Below are 27,023 nucleotides of genomic sequence, written 5' to 3'. Positions count from 1 at the left end.
CAGCATGTAATACACATTTTCAAAGTAGAATATTTGACTTAAGCATTGTTTTTCAGATAAACAAGAATGTTAACTTTTAGCATGTTTCTTAAATATCTGTGAACAAATACTTGTATGTTTATGCTTTAGAAGATTAAAAAACATACATACACCACTTTTTAAGAAATGGATTGGGATCTGCATGGATTTTAATCAGTATTGGGTAAATAAATTAGATTACCCACTGAGTCACTAATTTATTTTTGACTTTCAGACAAATTCATTTAAATACAATTGATGTAATTAGTAGTTTTATCATTAGTTTCATTAGTTTGTCATTAGTATGTTATGATGTAATTAGTATGTAATTAGTATGTAGTAATTGATAACCTTTTGAAGTAGCTTACCCAACACTGATTACGCAAATAAATCAACAAGATTAAATATAATTAAAATAACTAATTTAATAGTGGCATTCGTTGTTACATTTATTTCAAAAGTGAAGCCTAAACAAATGTGTTTAAAATGAAAGTGAATACAGTGTGCGTGCCTGAATGTGCTGTACAAAACACAAGTATGTGTGTCCCTAGTTCGGCATCAGTTTAAGTGTGTGCGTGCTTTGCACATTTTGCATGATTGATGTTAATTGCATTATGTAAGTTGTTTTGGTTATAAGTAGCAGCATGTTCCAAATGATGAAAAAAAAAAGCTACCTAGAGTGCGTTTACATTAGTGTAGTTCTGTTCTCTTGGCTGGATTGAGGTGAACCAAAAAAAAAAAAAAAGGAAATCATACAATAATGTTGTCAAAGATCAAGGCAAGGAAACCGTGTCATAATGTTAAATTAGACAGATAAACAAGACTCAGCTACAATTTGTGTGTGTGCGTAGTATTTAAAGTCCATGTATTCAGTTAGTAACGATCTTCTGCTTGCATTTGTGCTCATCACCGGAATTTAAAACAGGTGTGTGTGAATGGAGTGCATGTAGGGAGTTGTAGTCCATAATGTGGCAGATTTGTAATTCTTTAGCGAGCTGTGTGCGCTAGATCGCTGATGATCATAACACTTTTTTTTAGATTTAACTGAATTATTTATATATATATATATTTTTTTTTTTATGAGAATAGCCTGCACCCTCTGTTAATTTTAAATGAATGAAGGCATTTTTGTCTTAAGTTGTGTTCAACTGATGTGTTACTCTAGCATTGCAATCTCTGTAAAGTTGTAATAAAACTTGATTACATAAAGATTAACTTAAATTGACAGAGTAGAATCGTGCAGATTTCTAGTTTGCAGCATGCTCTGTTTCTGTATAATGAAAATAAATGTTGAAATTAAGTACTTGTCACTGTGTATTCACTCAAGATAAACAAGGAGACATAAGTCAGACTTTAATAGTGTGCTGAATTAAAAATAATTTCTCTCCTTGATCAATACAGTTATGATGTTTACTCTAAACAATAAGTTGCTGAGAATTTTAATTCAATATGTTGATGCACTTCCAACTGATACTGAATGTTGAGTGTGTGTGTGTGTGTGTGTGTGTGTGTGTTGGGGGGGGGGGGGGGGGGCATAAAAATGTTCTTTTGCACATTATTTAACATAGGCTTATTCAGAAATAGAACGCCTATATACATTTCTGGATGTATGTATGGCTGCATTTTGTCTTCAAAATTAATGCTACGGGGCGGTATGATGCTGTTTCTTTTCGCACTTACCAGCTTACCTCTTTATGGACGCTTTACCGCTGTTATCAGTTTGACCAGTTAGCTCGCCATGTACATCATCGGACTTGAGACCAGAGAGGACTTGATGACGCAGATTGAGTCTGCAAAGAATGGTTCAAAAAAGTGGGTAAGACAAAAACACAAGCCAAAAAACGAATAAATAAATAAGGTGAGAATGTGGTAAAATTTGCAATTTGGGTAAAAATCAGACGAGGGCTTTTCTTTTTCTGGATTGCTTTTGAAAACACTGTCGGTTGGGTTTAGAGAAGGGGTGGGCAGGTCAATCCGAGCTTTTGAAAACACTATTGGTTGGGTTTAGGGAAGGAGGAGGGTAGGCCAGTCGATTGGTCAGTCAGTCAGTTGATAGTGGCCCCTGGTGGATTTATGCAAGAACAGCTGGTAAAAATGGCAATTGTGAGATAAATTTGAGATTTTAAATACATACACAGCTCCTCGAAAACACAAACTGCAAAAAAGTACATTCTGGGATGTATTAGGCGCTCTCCAGAAATGTATATAGTGATACGCTTTCAGAATGAGCCTGTGTTGGAAATAAAATATTGAGTAGGGGGCAGAGCTTTATTTTTGCTCATTATCCCCTCATAGCAAACTAATATTAATATGTGTGTAATATATGCTTTGCATGTTAGACAGTACCAATAGAGAAATCATGAAACCAGTGTGAAAACATGCATTCCAGAAAATATAGTAAATTATTTTCAGATTGATGCAATTACTGTATTTTAATCTGAATAGTCTAAGACAGCAGTCCTTGTGGAATTTGCATATGAAATGGCTTGCCTCTAATGCAAATTTCTTTTAACAGTATTGATGTATGAAATCAATGGCCGCGTTGACTGCGGTAAACACATCTTTACTCTCTTAATGAAGGAGATCATCATGGTTTTCAAAAGTTCAGGTCTCTGAAGACTTGTGATGGTCATGATGCTGCTTTTTTTTTATTTATCTGAAGCAGCTGCGTCAAAGCTAAAGTGGACCATGGCAGGGCTATTTTTGCCCACATACCCATGTGTAGCCTCCTTCACTTGTCAGCAGCTGAGCAGAGGCTATCAATCAGAGAATGTACTGTATGTGCTGCTGCGCTTGTGTTTAGTGTGCCGGTGATCTGCTCCTCAGAACCATATGAGGTCTGATCTCCTGTGGGCACCGGCACATCCATGACTCTCCCTGTCATGCTTACATCACATATAGGTCAGGGTCCTGTCACAACTGCGCACTTGAGACAGACATTGCCGATGGCCAGAAGGGAAATTGAAAAGATGAAATAAAACACTTTCTTTTCTGAAAAGGACTGCCTAAGATTGTACAACATTGATTTATTGATTGATTGATTGATTGATTGTATATACTTATAATGCCAGTCAACTTGAATAAAAAAAATAAATTATATATATATATACATATATATATATATATATATATATATATATATATATATATATATATATATATATATATATATATATATATATATATATATAATAATAATTATTATTATTATTATTATTATTATTATTATTATATATTACAGCATATATTTGGTTCAAATCCTAGCTGAGCCAGAAAGACTTTTTGAGTTTGTATGATTTCTCTTTGTTCACATAGGTTTCCTCTGGGTGGTCCAGTAGTAGAAATTGGCCCAAACTGTAAAAGAAAACCCATAATTTTATGGTTTATTGCCAGCAGCTGAGGTGTCAGGGGAAAAAAAGTAAAATAACGGACATTAAATTACAGAAATTTACTGTAAAATAACTGGTTGATTTACAGAAATGTACTAGAAATTTAAATTTAAGGAAATTTAAGAAAACTTATTGTCTGTTATTTTAACAAATAAAAATATGGCATAAAATATGCCACAGGTTTCCTGATAATGATGTATCTTGGCTCTTCATAGGATAGTTCATGCAAAAATGCTATTATTTACTCACCCTTGACTTGTTTAAAATCAGTTTAAGTTATTTTTTTTATTTTTTTATTTTTGTGTTTTTCTGTTGAATACATTTTGAAAAAAATCTGGCAACCTGTATTGACTTCCATAGTATTTTTTTTTCCTACTTTGGATTTTAATGGTAAAATCTTATTTTGTGTTCAACAACAGATTAAAAAAAATAAAATAAAAATAAAAAAAAACTCAACCAGTTTGAAACAAGTCAAGGGTTAGCAAATTATTGCAGAATTATTTATTTGGGTAAATTGTCTCTTTAAGAGTGTTCTGTGTTTGCAAGGTTACTAGCACTACATGAAATTCCACTTAACATAGAATGATAATGAGAAAACTCTATGGGCTACTTAGTAGTCGCTGTCCATTTCCAAAGTGCTGAAATATAATCTTTTATGGAGTTGTATCCTGAACGTTTAACCCAATAATCATCACCTGGGAAAACAAAAAACGTTTTTTTTTTTTGTGTTCTGAAGAAATTCCAACAGTCCAAAACATATTAAAAACATTTTCATCACATTTATTTATTTTTTATGCTTTGGACTGTCGGAATTTAATTGCATTGATGTAGACATGATTAAGTGAAGATCATAATTGATATGTTATTTTACTGTGAAATAATGTTTTTGAAGGTGAAGGTAAATATTTCTTGTGTTGTTAACTATAGTATATTGAAATGACAAAGCGATTGTTTTTAATTATTGAGTGGCCGCCTAACTAATGAAGTAATGTGATTGACTGTGGGATAAAAGGGTAGAGTGAAAGGATTGTGTCACACACTGTGGAAGGCACTTTGCTGTAATCGTCATTTGTAAATAAGACCCAAGATCTTTTTAAGCAAGTAGTTTCTGTTGGAGAGATTCACTCCATTTGGTGGGGCATTTAAGATTTGTAATTTAGCAGGTTGTTTACATGCACAAGTAGCTTTAATAAACACTAATAGGAGAGTAGGGTGACAAGGTGGCACAGTAGGTAGTGCTGTTGCCTCACAGCAATAAGGTCGCTGGTTCAAGCCTTGGCAGGGTCAGTTGGCTGTTCTGTGTGGAGTTTGCATGTACTCCCTGCGTTTGCGTGGGTTTCCTCTAGGTGGTCCGGTTTCCCCCACAAGTCCAAAGACATGTGATACAGGTGAATTGGGTAAGCTAAAATTGTCCGTAGTGTATGAGTGTGAATGAGTGTGTATGGTTGTTTCCCCAATGATGGGTTGCAGCTGGAAGGGCATCCGCTGCGTAAAAACATATGCTGGATAAGTTGGTGGTTCATTCCAATGTGGCAACCCTAGATTAATAAAGGGACTAAGCCAAAAAAAGAAAATTAATGAATGAATAAAAGGAGGGTAGAACAACAAAAACAGTGCGTTTCTATAGTTTGTACACATGGCTCTTTGCAGATTTAGAATTAACATTTGTATCAGCTCTTGGTGCTTGTATATAGAGGCTGAAGGGATGGTGGGGTTGTTGAGAGAGGCCGCAGTTTGGGTTAAAGGTAGCATACGCCAGGGCAGCTGCAAAATCTGCCCTGCCAAGGACGCTGCGCTTCCAAAGCCTGCTCTGTGCCATTAAATGGGTCATTGACCAGCTAAATGGAGTCATTATGATGAGTAACTAAAAGAATAGCCCCCAAATCCTTGAACCTCGTCTCTGCTGAGCCCTGGGTTCCGCCGCTTTTGGGGTTTCACAGGCTTTTGCTGTATGAGACCTCTTTCAGGCAAATGCAAATGGCGTCCTGACCGGCTAATTATACCACATCAACAATTCCCCACTCTATTGACAGTCACAGGGCTTGGGAAATCCATGGGAAACACTTTTATTTATTTATTTTAGGTTTAACTAGTGATGCTGTTGTGACTCTGAGATCTCCTTTCAGAGCAGTGTTGGAAACAGCTATTAGCATAGATGCTAGCAGGCTAGATATATAAGCAATATCACATGAGTAGCAGTGCGACATGGCTGTACATTCGCACTGGTGGGAGGCGAGTAGTGTCCCACCAGTGACAATATGCTGCCATATTGCACTGCTACTCGTGTAATATTGCTTTTATACAACAGTTTGACTGCATAATCGTATATATATATATATTTATATATATATATATATATATATATATATATATATATATATATATATATATATATATATATATATATATATATATATATATAAGAAAATCAAATGCAATAGACTAAAAATTATTTTGTATGACTACTTTCTTCCGCCACTCATTCACATCTGCAGCTGACAATAAAACATCAGAAACCATTGCTACTTCACAAACATAATTTTAGAGCTCATATTTGAATGATTCTCAAGCGTAATGTCTAAAGTAAAGACAAAACAGGTGATTTTGCTGACATTTTAAGATTATAAGGCTGGACAGCATGAAATGCCTTCAGTCTACAGAGATTTTCCAGTATTTCTCTGTTGCAACCGGGAGATCACAATAATTAAACCAAAAAAGCAGAGCAAACATTACCAGATTACTGTTGTGTTTGCGATAAGAAAAAAATGCAAAACACATTTGGACATTTCTTCTTTCTTTCTTTTTACTGAACTAGTCTGCAGTAACTAAAACAGGAAACTTTTTTCAACAAACAGATGGCCGACCAAAAAGTAACTCAGGGTTATAGAAAGAGTGGCCAACACAAAATACATACGTTACTGATTTGTGATTCTCATCTCACACTCAAAACACTACAATAACTATGGTATAAATACAGCACTACAACATACAAAAGAGAGATATCAACTTAGAATGTCACTTACCAGTTTACTATTGATTTGATCAGCTGTTGTTAGAAATTATGATTTTTTTCTCTTCTAAGGACTTACTGGCGGTCTCGGTCACCATCTGTGGATGGACAACGTCTTTGCTCTGCTCAATGACAAGCTAATGACTGCTGTCGCGCTGTCTCTCCATATATATAAGCATTTAAAATAGGCACTATTCTTATAAATCAACTGCATAGTTGCAATCTAAACAACTACATTCTTGCCTAAAAATGCCTCAAAAGTACATTAGGTTGTCCACAGCAACATTTTTGTCAAATTGTAGTGTCCTTCGCTTGTTTTTGTATATGGGTGAAGTAATATACAATCGTAAAGGGTTAAGAGGCTGGATTAGTGCTGTTTGCAGAATACCACACAGCTATCAGCCAATCAGATTCAAGAACAAGGCAGAACTGTTGTATAATAGCAAAATAAAAACTGATCATGCTGGAGTCTTTTGAATCAAGTCTTGAATCATGTAAACCAATACAATACAGTACTATACTATGCTATACTATACTATACTATACTATACAATACTATCTTATATGCAAGAACAATAAAAGCTATTGAGTGGGCACAATTGCTGATATTAAATAAATATACTAAAATACCAAGTTTACAAGTGTTAGATGGCTGGACTGTTTTTTTTTTTTTTTTTTGTTTTTTTTCTTCTTTTTTGAGTGAATGTGAATTAACAAAACAGATATTAGGAATTAAGGGGAAATAAATAAAGAAAAAAACAACAACAACACAAACATAATTAGTAACGCTAATTACTGGAGTGTTATAGGGGAATGGTTAAAAATAGCATTTCGTTTCTCCCTTTCATGAAGTACAGACTTCTGAATTGTAGAGAACATTTTTTACAGAACCCAGAATAAATAAGGGCTCTTTAAAAAAAAAAAAAAAAAAAAAAAAACTTTTATTTATTTATTTATTTATTTTTTGCAAATTGTAAATTTCATGATGTTTTAGACCCTTAAATTGCATGTTAATTTAATTGAAAATAATCATTGCATGAAGCACAGTTAAGATAATATTGCTTAGAGTATCAAACAGTATGTTGCATACTTTATTAAATCCAAAACATAAAACATTTTAATGATTTACTCCATATCTGTGGTCCCCGGGCTCTTTTTTTTTCATCTTAACACAAGCCACTTCCTCAGAAAGACCTCAGGTGCCCTCAGATGTAATCATTCATCATCTTCTAGTCTGACTTTACTCTGCAGTTGAGGAAAGGATTCTGAACATTGTCCATCGGTATGTGCTAAGCCAATGCTGACTCTTTAAAAAAAATAAAAAAGCCTCAAAGGTCACAGGTACAGGCCTCCCCATACTCTGAATCTCTGCACTTCCAACACATCACCACACATACTAAAAAGAGCCATCTCACCCCTGAACATAACCGACTTCAGTTTTCCCCTCAGGCAGATGCCCAAGACCACTAACAAACACAGCTTCTGTCTAACAGATGTCAGACTGCTCAATAAACATTCACACAGTAGCTTTATCATTCCCTAGCTCTTTATTGTATGCTCCTGCATCGTCAGTGTCACAGACTATTGAGATAATTAAGCTGACACTTTTAAATCACCTAGATTGAACACTCGTCAAAGAACCAAGCGCATGTCAGAATCGTTAATTTGAGTATATGGATGTTATTCTCCAATGACTCAGCAATGTGTGTTAGATAGTGTTTAACATTATAATTAAATTGGAAAGATATGTTGTGATTCAATAAATATGTAACGTGTCGTTTTGTTATGAACAGCTCATTGTCACAATCTTCAGCAATCTAGTCTGTGCAGATCGCTGAAGAACTACACATCTGTCAATTACTACAAGTACTATTATGCACCACACACACCAATTCTTGATTCCCCCTAGTTACTCACACACAGCAGGAGCCTCCTAAAGGATTGATTTCCAGTACTATATAGGCATCTCACTCACACATACACGTTGCTGAGTCTTTGTTTTCCCTGTTACATTACGAAGGGCTCCATTGTCTTGCCTTTTTGTGTTTCTTGACCCTCGCCTTGTTTATTGTTTGATGTTGTTTGTCGTCTCTTTGATTATGTCCCCGACTACTATTTTGGATTGCCCATAAACTTACAGTTCGCTCCTATTTGAATTGTTTACTCAAGTTTGACTGAATAAAGAAACTGCATCTGGATCCTTTGTTGCCAGAACCATTTTTGTTACCCTCATAACCATAATAATAATAATAATAATAATAATAATTATATATATATATATATATATATATATATATATATATATATATATATATATATATATATATATATATATATATATATATATATATATATATATTACGGTATCATGGGGGTAATACAATAGCGGAGTCGTGGTCACAGGCAGAGGTCGGTGCAGGCAGCAAACAGCATAAACAAGAAACAAGGCAAGAATAAAAATGCACAACAAGACTAGACCAGGAATACAATTAGTGATGTTACATGTTACAATGTTAACAAGACTCAGCAATGTGTGTGAGAATGTGAGGTATATATGTAGTCCAACTCAGTGTTCATGAGCTACAGCTCTGTGCAAGTAATCAGCGGTGATCCAGAACTTGTGTGTGTGTGGGATGCCTAATTGGAAATGTAGTGCATTTCAGTGGTAGAATTGTAGATAGGATGATAGTAAATGTTTTCCAGCAATCTACAAGGGCTAGATTGCTGGTACTCGTAACAACTAGGTTGTGCATTTTGCAGATTATCAATCCTCAAGCCTCTTAAACAGTATCTTTTGGATACCTTTGTGTTTTTACTATTTTTATAGTTAATAATCTTTTGTTAAATATTAAATTATATATATATATTTTTTTCAGAACATGCTGAGCATTCATTAGCACTCCAGTTGAATGTGCATAAAGCTCACAGGAAAAAAAAGGCGTACTGAATTAATGGAGTGTTAATAATCGCTAACTCATTAGTGTCATCTTATTTGCATAGCATATCATTGCATCTATTGAGCAGTGAATATTAATTTCTAAAGGCATGAAGTATTGCGAGATATAAATAGAGGAACTATCCATGGATAAACCACTTATCATGGAAAAAGTCAAAGCTCTGAAAAGAGCTGCTATGCAATATTATTAGTCTCCTGCTCTTCTTTTCAACAGATGCACTGCTAATAGGCTGGGATTTTCATGGCTGCATGAATATTATTATTAATTTTGGTTTTGTCACTTTAAAAAGGTTAGTAAATAGCTTTGCGTAATTAAAGTCCATCTCACATTTTTTGCATTCTCTTCTTGTTTTGATGTCTATCCAAAGTCATTGCTCTTACACATTCTAATGTGCAAAGTGTCATATGTATTTGCATGTATTTGAATACGAAAGTGAGCCTCTAATTAGTTTTTTTATTCTTTTTTTTTTCATCCACAGGGACAGGCCAGCTACTGATGGTGGATCTCAGACATGCGTGTGATCACTAGACAGTTTAACCGGGGTAAGTCTTTGTTTGGAACAGATCCATGACCTGAATAGTGGCTACTCTAAAGCCCCAGTGTCCTCCTCTCTCATTGGATCTGCCTCTTTATAAATCAGCTACTGTGAGACTTCAGTTATCGAAGCTTTCAGGCAGTCAGAGTTCAGGTCTGAAGCATGATTATAAATGCTTTCTTTCACTTTATTTTAGTTTGTTTATCCTTGGTTTGTTTATCCTTGATCAAATATAATGGAATTAGTTACACAGTGTGCTGAGTAAATGTCAGTATTTGCCTCAAATATTTTAAATGATTATTGGTCAAAGACATAACATTATCTCAGCTAGCAAAAATAAATAAATAAATAAATAAATAAATAAATAAATAAATAAATAAATAAATAAATAAATAAATAAATTAATTAATTAATTAATTAATAAAAATTCTAATAATTATTGGCAGGCATGCCAATGACAATTTTATTTCTGAAAATGCTCGGAGCTTGAAAAAATAATCATAATAAATAAACAAAATACTGGCTAGACAAAAAAAGTGCAATTTATTATTAGCAAACATTACAGGAATATTATATTTGAACATCCTAAAACAAGTAACATTCAAACTAAATATTTAACTATGATGTTTCAGAAAAAAAGGTCCCAATTTATATTAAGTGGCCTTACTACTACAGCATGTACTTATAATTCCTAATTTGATACAGTGCATTTATTAAGTTACATTTACAAGTAATTATTTTTTGTAATTACATCTATAATTACAGAGTTGACCCATACCTTACACTCAGTTATCTGTTACACCCAAATTTGTTCTAATATTTAGTTAAATAGTGACAGATGAGTAAAGCAATAAATGTGCATATTTGTATCTTCTTAAGTCTTTTGTTTATTTTATCATCATCGGTATCACCATTTATTCATGTAAGACTCCATGGTACAATGATTTAAAAAAAAACAAAAAAAACTAGTTAACAGTATATATGGTGAATTACATTTTACTAGATTTCCTTGTATGGCACTTCACTTTTTATGTTTTTTTTTTTTTTTTTTTTGGGTGGGGGGGTGGGGGCGTATTAACGTCAGAATATAATGTTTATGATTTGTTCAGACATTTATAGATTTCTAAATGTAAATTGTCATTTTTCTCATTTAAGTAAGTGCATGGTTATCCACATGTATCGTCACTAAAATTAAACAATTTTTAAAAATGTAAAAAATGTTAAATTTTTTAAAATAAAATTAATTGATTTTTTTTCTTTCTTTTTTTAAATATTTCCTAAATGATGTTTAACAGAGCAAGGGAATTTTCACAGTATGTCTGATACATTTTTTTCTTCTGGAGAATGTCTTATTTGTTTTATTTAAACTAAAATAAAAGCAGTTTAATAATAATAATAATAATTATTATATATATATATATATATATATATATATATATATATATATATATATATATATATATATATATATATATATATATATATATATATATATATATATATATATATATATTTATATATATATGGTCAAAATTGTTAGACCCTTTAAGCAATTTTTTTTCAATAGTCTACAGAACAAACTATCATTGTACAATAACTTGCTTAATTACCCTAACCTGCCTAGTAACCAGATTAACCTAGTTAAACCTTTAAATGTCACTTTTATCTTTGTAGAAGTATCCTAAAAAATATTGCGTAAAGTTGTATTTACTGTCATCATGGAAAGGATAAAATAAATCAGTTATTAGAAATAAGTTATTAAAACTATTATGTTTAGAAATGTGTTGAAAAAATGTGCTCTACGTTAAACAGAAATTGGGGAGAAAAATTAAACATGGGGTTTTTAATCATAATTCTGATTTTAACTGCTCTTTTGAAATTCCAATTTATCAAATAGTCCTGAAAACACAAAGTATCATGGACTCCAAATTTGAAGCAGAACAACTGTGTTTTAGTATTAATAATCATGATAAATGCTTATTGAGCACCGTATTACTGACTGAAGTAAGTGCTGAAAAGATCAGGTTTGAAATTTCGTTGCGTAAAATACATTCAAATAATGGTTATTTTTAGTTTATTTTTTTATTTCTTATGTACATTAGAGTTTTATGTTACTTCTTATTTTGACAAATAATGTTTATTGCATTACTTTAGTGTCATGTGTGCAACCATAATTGTGTTTAGTGTGTTTGTGTGAATGACTCTGATAACAATCTACTGTATACTGGGGTTTCCCAAACTTTCCAACTCGAGACCCCCAAAATAACAATGCCAGTGACTTGCAACCCTGACATTTCTTGGAGGTAGTTATAAATATACAAACATTGCACACACAACAATAGGCCTAAACACGAGCATTGAACAAACAAAACCACAAAAAATTGGTAACACTTTATTTTGATGGTCCATTTGAGTATTAGTAGACTGTCTGCTTAATATCTGCTGATGCTGCTCCTTCCACAGACATTTGACTGACTTTTAGAAACTTAGCAAGTACATGTCAACTTACTCAAACCCTAACCCCAACCTAACAGTTTACTTATAATCTAGTGATAATTAGTTGGCATGTAGATGCAATATAACTCAAATTCAACAAACGGACCATCAAAATAAAGTGTGACCAAAAGATTTAATATTAACCGCACCTAAAGAGACTGGTGGGCACCATGTTTTCAGCACAAGTCTATTCTTGGTTTAATTTTGGAGACTGACACTCAGAGATTATTCTCAATGTTCAGCTGTGGCCTGTATTAATTGTTAATTTTTTTTATTGCCATAAAGGCAATGAAAAAAAGGCAGATGAAAAAAATTAAATAAAATAGTAGCTTAACGTTACATAAAAAAGCAACAACATGCAAATAAATAGCCTTTAGCCTTTCAGTTTATATATATATATATATATATATTTATTTATATATAAACTGAAAGGCTAATGGCAGTTTTAATGGTAAACTCTGGCAATCACAACTGCTTTTTTATGTAGATGTTACAGTTTTATTTTATTTGTATTGTTTAATGTAGGATTTTTTTCTGAGATGTGTTTGTGTATGCCTTCTTAACAATTATTTATTTGTAATGATTTACATACACCAAGTAGTTGCGTCTACATTTCAAGACAATTTTCTTCATGTTTATAAGATACTGTCAAGATCCAGTTACTTTAGCTTTAAAAAAACACACATTGAAACCCTAGCATTCAGCTTAATTAAGGTCTATTGCATTGACCGCTTTACATTTTGGTGGCACTCCATGCTTCATTTACTTCGAAGCTATGACAATCCTCAATTACAAAATGCACAAACAGGCCAAGGGTTATGGATTAATTGAATATAATTAATTGCTCCAAATGAACGTGTTAAACCCGCAATCGTAATCATTTCATTTATTCAAACCAGGAACAATTGATGATAATGAATTTTCACAAGCCCTCACAGGGCGGTCAGAGGGTTCAAAAAGAAATAAAATGAATCACGCATCACCTGAATATAAAATGTAAAAACCCGTGCTTTTAGAAAAGATGAAGGCTACATAGGCGTTAGACCTTCCGCGCTGGCATGAAATAAAGAAAATACGGAGTTCCAAAGCCACGCAGAGGCTCTCTTTTCATTCATTTTTAATCATCTTTGACAGTTACACTTTAATTATCATCACAGTCTGGATATACAGCTGACAGGCTTTTGAGATCGATGACACGGACGTCCACAGAAACCCTTATGACAACTTAATTTGAGTAGGAACGGCCCTATCCTTTGATGTGTCTTTATAAATCACATTAAGTGGCAAATATGAAAGCGCTTTAATATTTGATCACAGTGAATGGCCCAGGCAGTTTAATTTGCTTAGTTCCTATGGATATTCCTCCAGACGCCGCGCACTCGCACCGCTTTCCCTCGCAGGCCATTCACTGACAGCTGCATCCACGTGTGTTGACTTCTTGCGCAAATCTGCCCGTTGAGTCTCGCCGCATTCATTGGAGTTCACGCCGGCTGATGCAACCCAGACTGTCAGTGGGGCAATGCCAAAGAGATTAGATGCTGCTTTACTCTGCTTGTCTTCACAGGGGAGAGAACTGAGCTCATACAATCCTCCCAATATGCAGCCATTCATTAACATCCATGCGTTTTCTACGCCGCTTATCCTTTGTAGAGCCGCAGGACGGTTCATTAACATGAAACTGTATATGTAAATGAATGGGAACAATGTAAGTACTTGAAATTCGAAGTTAAGCTCAGTTTACAGCGTTCGTGGAATAATGTTTGATTACAACAACAACAACAAACAATTTTAAATTGTCAGTGTTTCTTTATAAATAGCAAATATCAAGATTACAGTGAAGCATTTTGTGACTAAAGCTTGTCTTTAGAGGATTTTGAAGTAGATATGAAAATTTTGAATTGCTTGACTTGGACTGTTATAACTTGTTATAAACTTGTTTTAGTTGTTAATGACATTGAAGGTTTGAACTGAGTGTTTATGGTAGTAAACTGTCATGGTAATACAAAGGACCCTTTCACATTTAAATGTTTCTCAGTGGTGAAAGTTGTCATAGTTGGGTAAATTTATAGCGCAGTGAATGGGAGAGTCATTCATTCATTCTTTCATTTTCCTTCTTCTAAGTATCCATTTCAGAAGTTGCCACAGTGGACTAAACCACCAACTATTTTGGCATATGCTTTATGCAGTGGATGGCCTTCCAGCCACAACCCAGTACTGGGAAACACCCATCACTCTTGCATTCACATACACTCAAACACTACAGCCAATTTAGTTTATCCAATTTACCTATAGCGCATGTCATTTGACTGTGGGGGAAACCACAAACTCCATACAGAAATGCCAACTGGCCCAGGTGGGACTCGAACCAGTGACCTTCTTGTTGTTTGGCGACAGTGCCACCCCTAAATGGGAGAGTACAACAAGTTGGTTTACAATCCTACTTGCTGAAATAATAAAATAAAACCTTCATAACAATGAACTTATCAAGACTTTCAGAAAAGGGACAAACAATTGTGTGAGACTAATAATGGCAGCCATAAGAGAGAACAATGTCACATTTTCATTTTACATGCACTCTGTCTTGCATTAGCGGTAATTTGATTTAGTTAATTTGATGCATAGATGATTTCAAACATACATAACAACATATAAAAATTCATACATTATATATATATATATATATATATATATATATATATATATATATATATATATATATATATATATATATATATATATATATATATATACAGTTGAAGTCAAAATTATTTCCCCAATTTCTGTTTAATGGAGAGAAGATTTTTTTTAAACACATTTCTAAACACAATCATTTTGATAACTTATTTCTAATAACTGATTTATTTTATCTTTGCCATAATGACAGTAAATAATGTTTTACTAGATATTTTTCGACACTTCTGTACAGCTTAAAGTGACATTTAAAGGCTTAACTAGGTTAATTAGATTAACTAAGCAGGTTAGGGTAATTAGACAAGTTATTGTATAACGATGGTTTGTTCAGTAGACTATCAAAAAAGAAAATAGCTTAAAGGGGCTAATAATTTTGTCCCTAAAATGTTTTTTTAAAAATTAAAAACTGCTTTTATTTTAGCCAAAATAAAACAAGACTTTCTCCAGAAGAAAAAATATTACCAGACATACTGTGAAAATGTCCTTGCTCTGATAAACATTATTTAGGAAATAATGAAAAAAAAAAAAATTTTAAAAGGGGCTAATAATTCTGATTTCACATCCAGTCATGCACAACTCACAGTAACAGATTTAAGCATGAGTTTATACATGAGAATATGTCAAGCAGTGCATGAATGGACATGTAGTCCTATAAAGTGGCAGATTTGTGTGACCATGATGATGACTGTTATTTTGGTGACCGTGACAGAATTGTTCCATATAAACTATAGGGTTTTAAACTACTAACATGTCTATTAAAGTCATTTTGTTTTTAACAGCACAGTTAAATTTTCAATGTTAAAATTAAAAAAAAGCAGAGATCAAAGTCTCATAATGCAATCAATAACTGTAAAAATCAAAACAATACTGTGAATCATGAAATACAGAACCTGTTCATTAAGATTTTTCTTTACAAAATACAATATATATTGGAAAGATTTAGCTGATATACTGTTTTGTTGATGTTGTTGTTGTTTATTATTGTTTATTATTATTATTGTTGTTGTATGGCACATTATGCCATACTTCACATTCAAAGCAGGGCATTTTTATACTTAAAGTCACGTTGTTTGCATTGTTGTTGGTTATATTACTTTTAATCTTGCCACTCTTTGAGGTTTTGAATTGAATTGTGCTCTCTTCTTGTGTGAACCACAAGTGTTTTTTTCTATGTTTATCCGATTGATCAACTCAGTCAGGCTCACATTGAAGAGTGCAGTCAAAACCTGATGCATACTATCCAAAAAATGTAACCTTTAAATCTTGTTCATTCATTCATTCATTCATTCATTCATTCATTCATTCATTCATTCATTCATTCATTCATTCATTCATTCATTCATTCATTCATTCATTCATTCATTCATTCATTTTCCTTCAGCTTATTCCCTGATTCATCAGGGGTCGTCACAGCGGAATGAACTGTCTTTAAACCTTGTTGCCATCACATATTATAAAGTTTTTATTTTATTTTTTTTTTATAGTGTCTTCAGCCTTAGCATCAAGCAAACTGTTAAAATGATTGAGTCTTTTTTTTTTTTTTTTCATTTGCGTAAGAAGGAAAAGGCTGACATAAAAATCAGTTCGAATCTCATGATGAAGGAAATTTTTTGCCTGTGAATAGATTTTAAATTTGGCTTTGCAATCGACAGCTTTCTGCGCAAGTCTTTCTGGGCTGCTTCAGAGCACAGAGGACCAGACGGTCTGATGGGAGAGAGTCTTCAGAGGTTGCATTGTTAAGTCAGACAGCTTGATTTGACTGACAGTTTTCCCTTATAGTGTGAGGCGTTTGTGAGTGGAATTTCTGAGGCAGATATTCTGCATGTTCTGTCTGACTGGAATCCTGTTTATGTAACCCTGGGTTGATTCCAAATATACATCACATTGTCTGGTGTAGAAAGCGAACGATGTGGTCATGTATTCAATAATTTATGATTTTTACTGCTGTAAACTTTTTCAACTGAACAGTGTTATTTGACACTGGGATGCACTCGCTCTCCTTGAGACCATCGGCCTCTTGAATAGTGTGTGGGCTCACTGGGCTGCTATGCTGATGTCTCATAGACTGAACTGCTTCCACCTGCATGAATATAGTCATAAATACTTTTGAGGTTTCAAAACAATTTTGACGTCCATTCTTTGCCATTTATATGCAAATATTAAACAAATAAACAAATAATTCAATAAATGAATTTTCTTTTCAGCTTAGTCCCCTTATTACACCACAGCGTAATGAACCGCTAAGTGAGCAATTTCACATGATTAGCAGTGCGTTGGTGGGATGCATGCATTACGAGGCCACAGGCAAGTGCCTTAGTGTCCAACCAGTGACAATATACAGCCATGTTGCATTGCTACTCATGTAATAATGAGTTTAAACAATAGTTCAAGGACATAATCATGTATATAAAAAAGAAAATCAAACACGAGTCTAAAAACCCCTTTGTGTGAGAAACTACTTTCTTCTGCCAATTATTTTCATTTGCAGCTGACGTCAAAACAGCAGAAACCAAACGTTAGTATTTGAATGATTCTCTAGCGTATGGTCTAAAGTGACGACAAAACAGGTAATTTTGCTGACATTTTAAGATTATTAACGGCAAGAAATGCCATCAGTCTAACGAGATTTCCCAGTATTTCTCTGTTGCAATTGGGAGATCACAATAATTAACCTAAGCAGAGCAAACACTACCAGATTGCTGTTGTGTTTGCCATAAGGAAAAATGCTAAATACATGCAGGCATTTCTTTTTTCTTTCTTTTTTACTGAACTAGTTTGCAGAATTGAAACAAGGTAACTCAATAGAAACATACAGATGGCCAACCAAAAAGTAACTCACGGTTACTGGCCAACACAAATTACATATTCCTTATATGTGAGTCCCATCTCACACTCAATACAGTACAATTACTATGGTATAAATACAGCACTACAACATACAAAAGGGAAAGATTGACTCAGAATATCACTTACCAGTTTATTAATGATTTGATCAGCTGTAGTTGGAAATTATACATATTTCTCGTCTAAAGGCTTATTATGCTATCTCTGATGCCACTTGTAAATGGCCACGTCAACCATCTTTGCTCTGTTCAATTAAAAGCTAATGGCTGTCGACGCACTGTATTTCAGAAATAAACTGCATAAATGCAAACTAAACAACTACATTCTTTCCTAAAAAAAAGCCTTAAAACTACATTATGTTGTCCAATAGCTGCAATATTTGTCATATAGTAAGAATATAGAACTGCTGTCACTATGTATGTGGGTGGAGTAATAAAGAAGGGTGAAGAGGCTGTATGATATTGCAGAATATTGCACAACTATCAGCCAATCAATTTGAGAACAAGATGGATAGACAGACAGACAGACAGACAGACAGACAGAGAGATAGACAGACAGACAGACAGACAGACAGACAGACAGACAGACAGACAGAAAGACAGACAGACAGACAGACAGACAGACAGACAGACAGACAGACAGACAGACAGACAGACAGACAGACAGACAGACAGATAGATAGATAGATAGATAGATAGATAGATAGATAGATAGATAGATAGATAGATAGATAGATAGATAGATAGATAATATAACCTCACCTGTGTCACCCGTAGGAAAAGTCTCTGAAAACTTGTCACCGCTAATGTACAGACTGAAAAGTTGCCACATCACATAGCAATCGCCCACATACCACAGTTATCCCACATTGTTTGGAGGATAAATTATTCCGCTCGATTTTGAGGATTATTTAACCATATAGTTTACAATAATGACTGCCGCTGCAAAAATCCACTCAAGGCCAAACGCTACAGTGATTTTTACCACAACTGAAGGGCTTCACATCATGCCCCAAAACAGCCTGTGGTAAAATCATTGTAACACACACACACACACACACACACACACATGCAGTCTCTTGTGGCTTATTGCATTAATAGACATCTCCTCTGAAGCTGTCGAGCTCTCTAAGATGCATTTCTCCTGAGTAATGCAGAACTCCAGCATTCATCAATATTCCTCTTGCCTCTCGGGCTCTCGCTCACTTTCGCACTTTCTTCACCGAGTAGGCGAAACCCCAGACTGTTTCACATCATATTTTTCCACTTTCTATGCACAACACCGTTTTTTGGTGTGGAACTACATGGAACATGGAGTTCATCAGTGTTTGTGTGACTTCTTTTTAAAAGCCCTGAAGCCTAACGTCTCCTCCGGAATAGGTAAATATATTTCTGCTGCGCCTCTAATGTTATTCTTCTCAACGAATCTGCCGGTCTCATTTCCTAAATGTCATGATTTTTATTTCCAGCTGAGAAGAGGCATGCCTCCCACAGCTGTGGCCATTAGCTGTGCCATACAATCATTTCATCTATATGGGGCATGAGAAAAAAAAGAGGTGCTGCATCAGCTTAAAGCAATTGTTCATCTCTAATGACTTACATTTAGAAAACTGTCTGCAATGCTGGCTGAAAGCAGAGAGGATTAATAAAAAGCCAATTGCATCTCCAAAACCGGTGGTGGATGTGATAGCTTATCAGCTCACATGCAATTTCAGCTTTCTCTAATGCAGAAACAAGTCCCGCACTCTTGATGTCAGAACTTTACTGTAATAGTGAGCTAACTATGTTACTATCAATATGGGAAAATGAAAGGAAATGCAATCCAGTTTCATGGTTAATGATACTATGAAAACAAAACCTAACCTAACAATCATTAACTATTATTAACTAATGTTTTTTTGTCAAATATCTCGTAATATTTAAATTATTTGTCATCCTCATGTGGATTTTTTTCTTGCTATCCTTATGTGGATTTTTATAACTCTGAATCTGTGTTTCATTTTGGAGGATGTTGGTGTCCTCTGGAGGTCGCATTTTCAGGCTGAATACATTCAGACATCCTTCATGTCTGAAATCAAATATGTGTATTTTCCACCAAGACAACCCGAGGTGCTGACATATAATTGGGTAATCTTGCAGTGGACAGGTTATAGAGACCAAAACAAAGACAGACATTCTGACAAGAAACACTGTAAGGAACGGAGTGTTTTAAAAATGACAAAGAGGCCATTTTCACCTCTTTGTCAGCGTAGATGGGGGAAAACAGAGACATCTCAAAACGCTGGTGTGGCTGCAGACATTCACCTATCTGATTGGGTCTTTTTCCTTAATATTAAATGTGCAAAGTTCAGTCTTGTACCCTTTCCTTAAGTTCAAACTTTGCAAGTTTGATATGGAAAACAAACTCCTGAGGACACGTTGGTTAATACTAAAGGGAAGAGTGTAAGCTACCTCATTCACATCACCCTGGTTACTTTTATTTCACCATCTCAACAATGAAATGAGAACATGATATAGGGAACTGTCTATTTTCAATTTTGATATTAACTTAATTGACACTAAAAATGTTGAGGCATCGTGTAGCTACATGTTTAGATGATCATCATCTTTACTGTATGCATTTTTACAACAAAACAGAGCCTTTAACATAACTGCCTCCTTTCATTTTCTTAAAAAAATATGAAACATATGCTTTGCTGAATATCAGTTTTAATAATCAATAATGGCCATTATAAAAGTGTAACGTACAATAAGTTTATACAATATCAGAAGTAAAGGCAAGCAATCAGTCGATATGCACAATTCGTGTACGTGGCTACATAAATTAATATATTAACTTATCTTTGGACTCTGCCAAAACATGTTACCTATAAATAAGTGATAGATTTAAACGACCGTTAAAAAGAGACAAGATTAATCAAATATCAAGTTTAACAACTATAGTGAGATGAAATCCAGTGGAAGATCCTTTATGTACTGTCTGACGTGCGCTGCTCTCATCTGAAGAGGTGTGCTCAAAGCACCGTTGACTGCCTGGGGCTCAGATATCCGCATACACTGCAGCACATGCCAGAGTGTGTGGTAATGTGATTTGCGTTTTCAGCAGTATAGTGTGGACGAATATCTTTTCAGAATCACAAGATGAAATTCCAGTTTTAAAAAGTGTAAACGAGGCCTCAATTACTTTATGTTGTCCAAACACAAATCAATTTAGTTAACTTTTTTTTTTTTATAATTTTAAGTCTGTTATACATAAAAAAGCTCATTTTAAATAAGTAGATAAACAAGTATGTTAGCATGCTTTTTAAATATCTACAATAAAAAAGTAATCTGATATATGTATGAATTTATATTAAAATATTAAACATAATAATCCGTATGTTATAATTGTATAATATATGTAATATATTTTATATCATTAGGGAACAATTAACCCAAAAGGTGCCATCTATCACTATCTATTTATTTATTTATTTATTTCATTGTATGTTTCATTGTATGAAACATACAATGTATGCCGGCAGCTAGCTCTCTGCAACTCTCACATGGTTGCCCACTGAAGCTAAGCAGGGCTGCGCCTGGTCAGTACCTGGATGGGAGACCAGATGGGAAAGCTAGGTTGCTGCCGGAAGTGGTGTTAGTGAGGCCAGCAGGGGGCGCCCAACCTGCGGTCTGTGTGGGTCCTAATGCCCCAGTATAGTGACGGGGACTCTATACTGCTCAGTGAGCGCCGTCTTTCGGATGAGACGTTAAACCGAGGTCCCGACTCTCTGTGGTCGTTAAAAATCCCAGGATGTCCTTCGAAAAGAGTAGGGGTTTAACCCCGGCATCCAGGCCAAATCTGCCCACTGGCCTTTGTCCATCATGGCCTCCTAACCATCCCCATATCCAATTGGCTTCATCGCCGTCTCCTCTCCACCAATCAGCTGGTGTGTGGTGTGCGGTCTGGCGCAAAATGGCTGCCGTCGCGTCATCCAGGTGGATGCTGCACACTGGTGGTGGATGAGGAGATTCCCCCCATTGTGTGTAAAGCGCTTTGAGTGCCCAGAAAAGCGCTATATAAATGTAAGGAATTATTATTATTATGTATGTTTGGAGGGTAGGATTGATAAATGACCAACGAGATCAATAGTTCATGCATTAAATATAAAGTTTTATTTTATTTCCTCTGGCTAGGAGAAAATGTGTAGTTCTCTGACCTGCTTCTGACCTCATCTGTCATTGAGTTCTGCTATATCCAGAGGACACTTGAATGTATCCACACATAAATGTGTATTTCCAGAGGTCACTGAGGCATAACAATGACCTTGTGATTTATCTGAGTTGCCTTCGTGTAGCCTTTACTTAGTGCATCATTCCTTTTCATCTGTCAGAGAAGAGGAGAAAACATCAACAGTGCTGAGAGTATGTGACCAATGCTTCTTCTTCAACATTTTTTCCTTCTTTTTTTTCTTTTTTGATCAAAAACAACTGAACACTCCATCAGTCAGACATCTCTATCAAAACACACAAAGAAGTGCACATGTGTGGACATACACAATATATAGGTTATTATTCGAAAGGATTTCTAAGAATTGATTTCTTCCTTCTCTGTCTGTGTGGAAATGTCAGTTGACGTGGAAAATACAGCCACTATGAAGCTTCTAAAAAGGAAAGTGATTTTTGGTTTTTGGTCATTGAAATATTATTATTTATCATTATTGTTGATAAAATGTAATGTTGTTTATTTTATTTTATTTATTCAGTTATTATGTTTTACATATTTAAGAATGTGAATATATTTTGACTTAATTTAATAAAACACTAATAAAAGTAATTTACGAACAATAAACGTTGATGTTGCCATATGTGATCTATAAATGTTGCTGCTCCAAAAAAATACAGACCAATTAAAATGCAGTCAGTTTCATACACTGTACATTTTGTCAGCGCTTGAGCTTCACTCGGGTCTGATAAAACTTCAACAGATAATGTTTAGTTATTTTTGTTTGTTTGCTTGCTTGGTTGCTTTAAAAAAAAAATAAATTATAAATTTGATATTGGAAAGATATTGGGTTATGCAAAAGGCATGCTACTCATTGCTACCATGTAATTATTAACTATTAAAAAATTGTATCAGACATTTTTTTATGTTAATGGAGATATTTCCTTCAATTCGTGTTTATTATAGCACTTTTACAATGTAGATTGTGTCAAAACAGCTTAACATAGAAGTTTTAGTAAATTGAAACTTTGTCAGTCCAGTTTTTAGAAGTTCAATTTAGTTTAGTTCAGTTTAGTTTAATTTTTACTGCTGAAAGTTACAAGTCTCAAACCAAGCAAGCCAGTAGTGACGGTGGTGAGGAACAAAACTTCACCAATTGACGAAAGTGAAGAAAACAACCTCAAGAAAAACTAGGCTCAGTTGGGCATGAACATTTCTCCTTTAACCAAACTTCTTGTCCAGAACTGCAGTATAGGTGCCAGGGGGCTGGAGAATGCTGGACATTTATCATGAAGAAGCTGCAGGTGTAGATCACCGGCAGGTGTACTGGCTAGACTATGGGATCAATGTGGAGACTCGTTAGATAAAGTTAGACTTAAAAAGATAGCTTTTAATTAATTTAATATTGCTTGGTAAATATCAGTGACTTTCACATTAGTAAGATTTTTTATTTATTTTTTTTAAGTTAAGAGGATGTAAACAATTTATTTGACCTGAATTCATTCATTCATTCATTTTCTTGTCGGCTTAGTCCCTTTATTAATCCGGGGTTGGCACAGCGGAATGAACCGCCAACTTATCACTTATAACTAACTAAATTTGTTTGTTGTTTGTTTAAATTTAACACTTCTAAATTGTTTGCAGACATATATATAAATAAATAAATATATATATATATATATATATATATATATATATATATATATATATATATATATATATATATATATATATATATATATTTTTTTTTTTTTTTTTTAATACTGTTAAAAAAATTAGATCATGTTGAAGAAATTCTATATACTTTGGCTTGTAGAATATATGCTAATATCTGAGATATATATATATATATATATATATATATATATATATATATATATATATATATATATATATATATATATATATATATATATAAAAGTAGCCTCGCCCCTTAAAAAAAAAAAAAGAAAAAAGAAAAAATCCGGCATTTATTTAATAACATTTCATTTTTATCACAGCTCTGCCAGTGAGAGTGAACACAGCATATGGACCGGCCTAGACATGTCAGATACTTTAAAACACATAAGAATTAAGATAACTCAATCCATTTGAGAAAACCGATTGCAACAAACCATTTAAGTTCAAAAACTAACCCTAATGAGTACTGTGAACTTAACCCATTTGAGTAAAGGAAGCAATTTGAGCACAGTAAAACCCAATAAATGAAGAGAACTCAAACCACTGTAAAACCCAATACATTAAGGCAACTCAAACCGTTTGAGGAAACCGATAGCTACAAACAATTTGAGTTAGGAAACTAATCTAAATAAGTACTGTGCACTTACTCCATTTAAGTTGAAGTAATTATGTAATTAATTAACTCATTACCTTCAACACTGAGTTTAAAACTCTTTTCGAATGAGTAGAATTAACATTCAGTCAATTTTGAGTTAACCACACTCATTTGATAAAGTTGACTGTTGGGTTTTACGGTGTAGAGAGCATGTGATTGGTCAGAAGATTTGATAAGAAACTAATGTAAAAAAAGCAATAAGATTGATTTATTTAGGTGGAACGAACAAACAGTAAGCTTAGGATGCTTATATCTTCTAAATGTGAATTTTGTCAGTATTTAGGAGGACACTAGCTTATAGATATCATTAAGACTAACATACTGAAGCTAGCATTCATTTTCAAATCAATTCTATTCACCTTTATTTGTATAGCGCTTTTACAATGTAGATTGTTTCAAAGCAGCTTCACATAGAATATTATAGTAAATTGAAACAGTGTAGTTCAGTTTTCAGTGTTTAAGTTCAGTTCAGTTTAGTTTAGTTCAGTGTGGTTTAATAATCACTACTGAGAGTCCAAACACTTAAGAGTAATCCATCGATGTGCAGCTCTACAGATCCCGAACCATGTAAGCTAGTGGCGACAGCGGCGAGGAAAAAACCAATTGGCGAAAGTGACGAATTAAAACAACTTTATTTTCATTTCATGGGACCTTTAAATAATGTATAAAATGTAAACTATACAGCTATATCTACTGTGTTGTCAATTGTGAGAGCCGGATGTCATTTTTTTCCCCCTGCAATCATCTGCATGACAGGATAAATAAAGATTCTATGAGATGCTGATGATCTGCATGTGAGAGTCAAACGGCTGCTTATGCTGCTCTATTAATAAGAAGAGTAATTAGCGCGTGTTGTTAATGAAGGCTCAGTCGGCCCAAGCGAGGTAATGATGAAGAAAATGAATGCAAGTGAGTCTGAGAGGCAGATGACACATGTTCATTACAGTCAGTATGACACTCGTCTCTGGACATGAAGCTCAGAAACTTTCACATTTGCCCAATTAATGTTTGGGTTTAAGCCATAGAGTACAGTAGTTCACCCAAATATTAAAATTATGTACATTTTCTGAACGCATAAGGTGATTTTATTAAAATTGTTCTGCTTGTGCATTATATATTGGCAGTGAGTTGGATCCCACATGATGGTTACAGAATGTTTAAAATATGAATGTATAAAATGGTCCCAGCATGCAACTTATTTCATATCCCACGTGGTCTTGGGCACTGTTGCCCCACAGCAAGAAGGTCGCTGGTTTGAGCCCTGGCTGGGCCAATTGGCATTTCTGTTTGAATGTGGTGTAGGTGAATTAAACTAAATTGGACAAAGTGTATGAGTGAGTGTGTGTGTGTGCATGTGAGAGTGTATGGATGTGTCCTAGTACAAGGTTGTGGCTGGAAGGGCATCCACTGAATAAAACATATGCTGGGATAGTTTGCAGTTCATTCTGCTGAAGTGACCCCTGATAAATAAGGGACTAAGCCAAAGAAAATCAAATTAATTTATTAATTGATTAATTAATATAAAGATACAAGTATAAATACATAGTTTGTAATCGAATTACAGATGATAATTACAAGTAAATTACTATTAATAACTAGATTAGACTGCTGTAATAATTAACTTGAAAACCTTTAAATTTCATTTATTGCTACTATAACAATTACATTTATTTATAAAGTCGAACTCGTTTTGAATAAATGTAGTAACAAAATATAAAAATAAGAATGAAATGGGATAAAAACAATGTAAACAAATAAACGAACGAACAAATGCTGTTATTAAACTTATTACTATTATAATAAATACATGTAATAATAAACTAAAAAAATAAAATAAAAATAAGATCAAGCAAACAAACTTGAATAAAAAAAATAAATACTGAAAAAAAAAACGAAATAACAATATGAATGCTTAATAAAATGAATAATACAGAATATAAATGATTTTCACAGTGTATGCTGGATCTTTATATAAGCAATAGATGCTTCATGTTGTTTAGGAATATTACAAATGCATGATAAACTGAAAAATACTAAAATATGTAAATAATTTAAGTAAAAATTCACATATTTAATTTAGATCACATATAATAATAATAATAATAATAATAATAACAATAATAATTCACTAAGTTTCTTTGGCTTAGTCCCTTGATTCAGTTGTGGAATGAACCACAAACTTATCCAGCATTTGTTTTACACCGTGGATACTCTTCCAGCTGCAATCCATCACTGGGAAACATCCATACACACTTATTCACACACATACTCTACGCTCAATTCTAGCATACCCAATTCACCTACAGTATATTACATGTCTTTGGACTTGTGGGGGAAACCAGAGCACCTGGAGGAAACCTACGCGAACAAGAGGAGAACATGTAACTTCCCGGTTGGGCCAACTGACCCAACCGGGGCTCGAATAAGAAATCACTGTGTTGCCCGATAAATAATAATAATAATAATAATAATAATAATAATAATAATAAGCTATTTGAGCAAAGTTAAATTACTAAAATGAGTTATTAAAACTATTATGTTTAGA

General features: G+C 33.8%; 1 protein-coding gene across 2 annotated transcripts in view; it reads left to right on the top strand.

Annotated features, from left to right (window-relative positions):
* elfn1a (extracellular leucine-rich repeat and fibronectin type III domain containing 1a) overlaps positions 1-27,023 on the top strand; it is a 191,628-nt gene that overhangs the window by 109,952 nt on the left and 54,653 nt on the right. For both annotated transcript variants that reach the window (XM_005164194.6, XM_005164193.6), the window contains one exon: positions 9,853-9,916. The gene's annotated coding sequence lies outside the window, so the exon portion shown is untranslated. The remainder of the gene's footprint in view (positions 1-9,852; positions 9,917-27,023) is intronic.

This window comes from Danio rerio, chromosome 3 (genome assembly GCF_049306965.1).
Source record: "Danio rerio strain Tuebingen ecotype United States chromosome 3, GRCz12tu, whole genome shotgun sequence".
NCBI lineage: Eukaryota > Metazoa > Chordata > Actinopteri > Cypriniformes > Danionidae > Danio > Danio rerio.
This window is presented reverse-complemented; position numbering and strand designations above follow the sequence as displayed.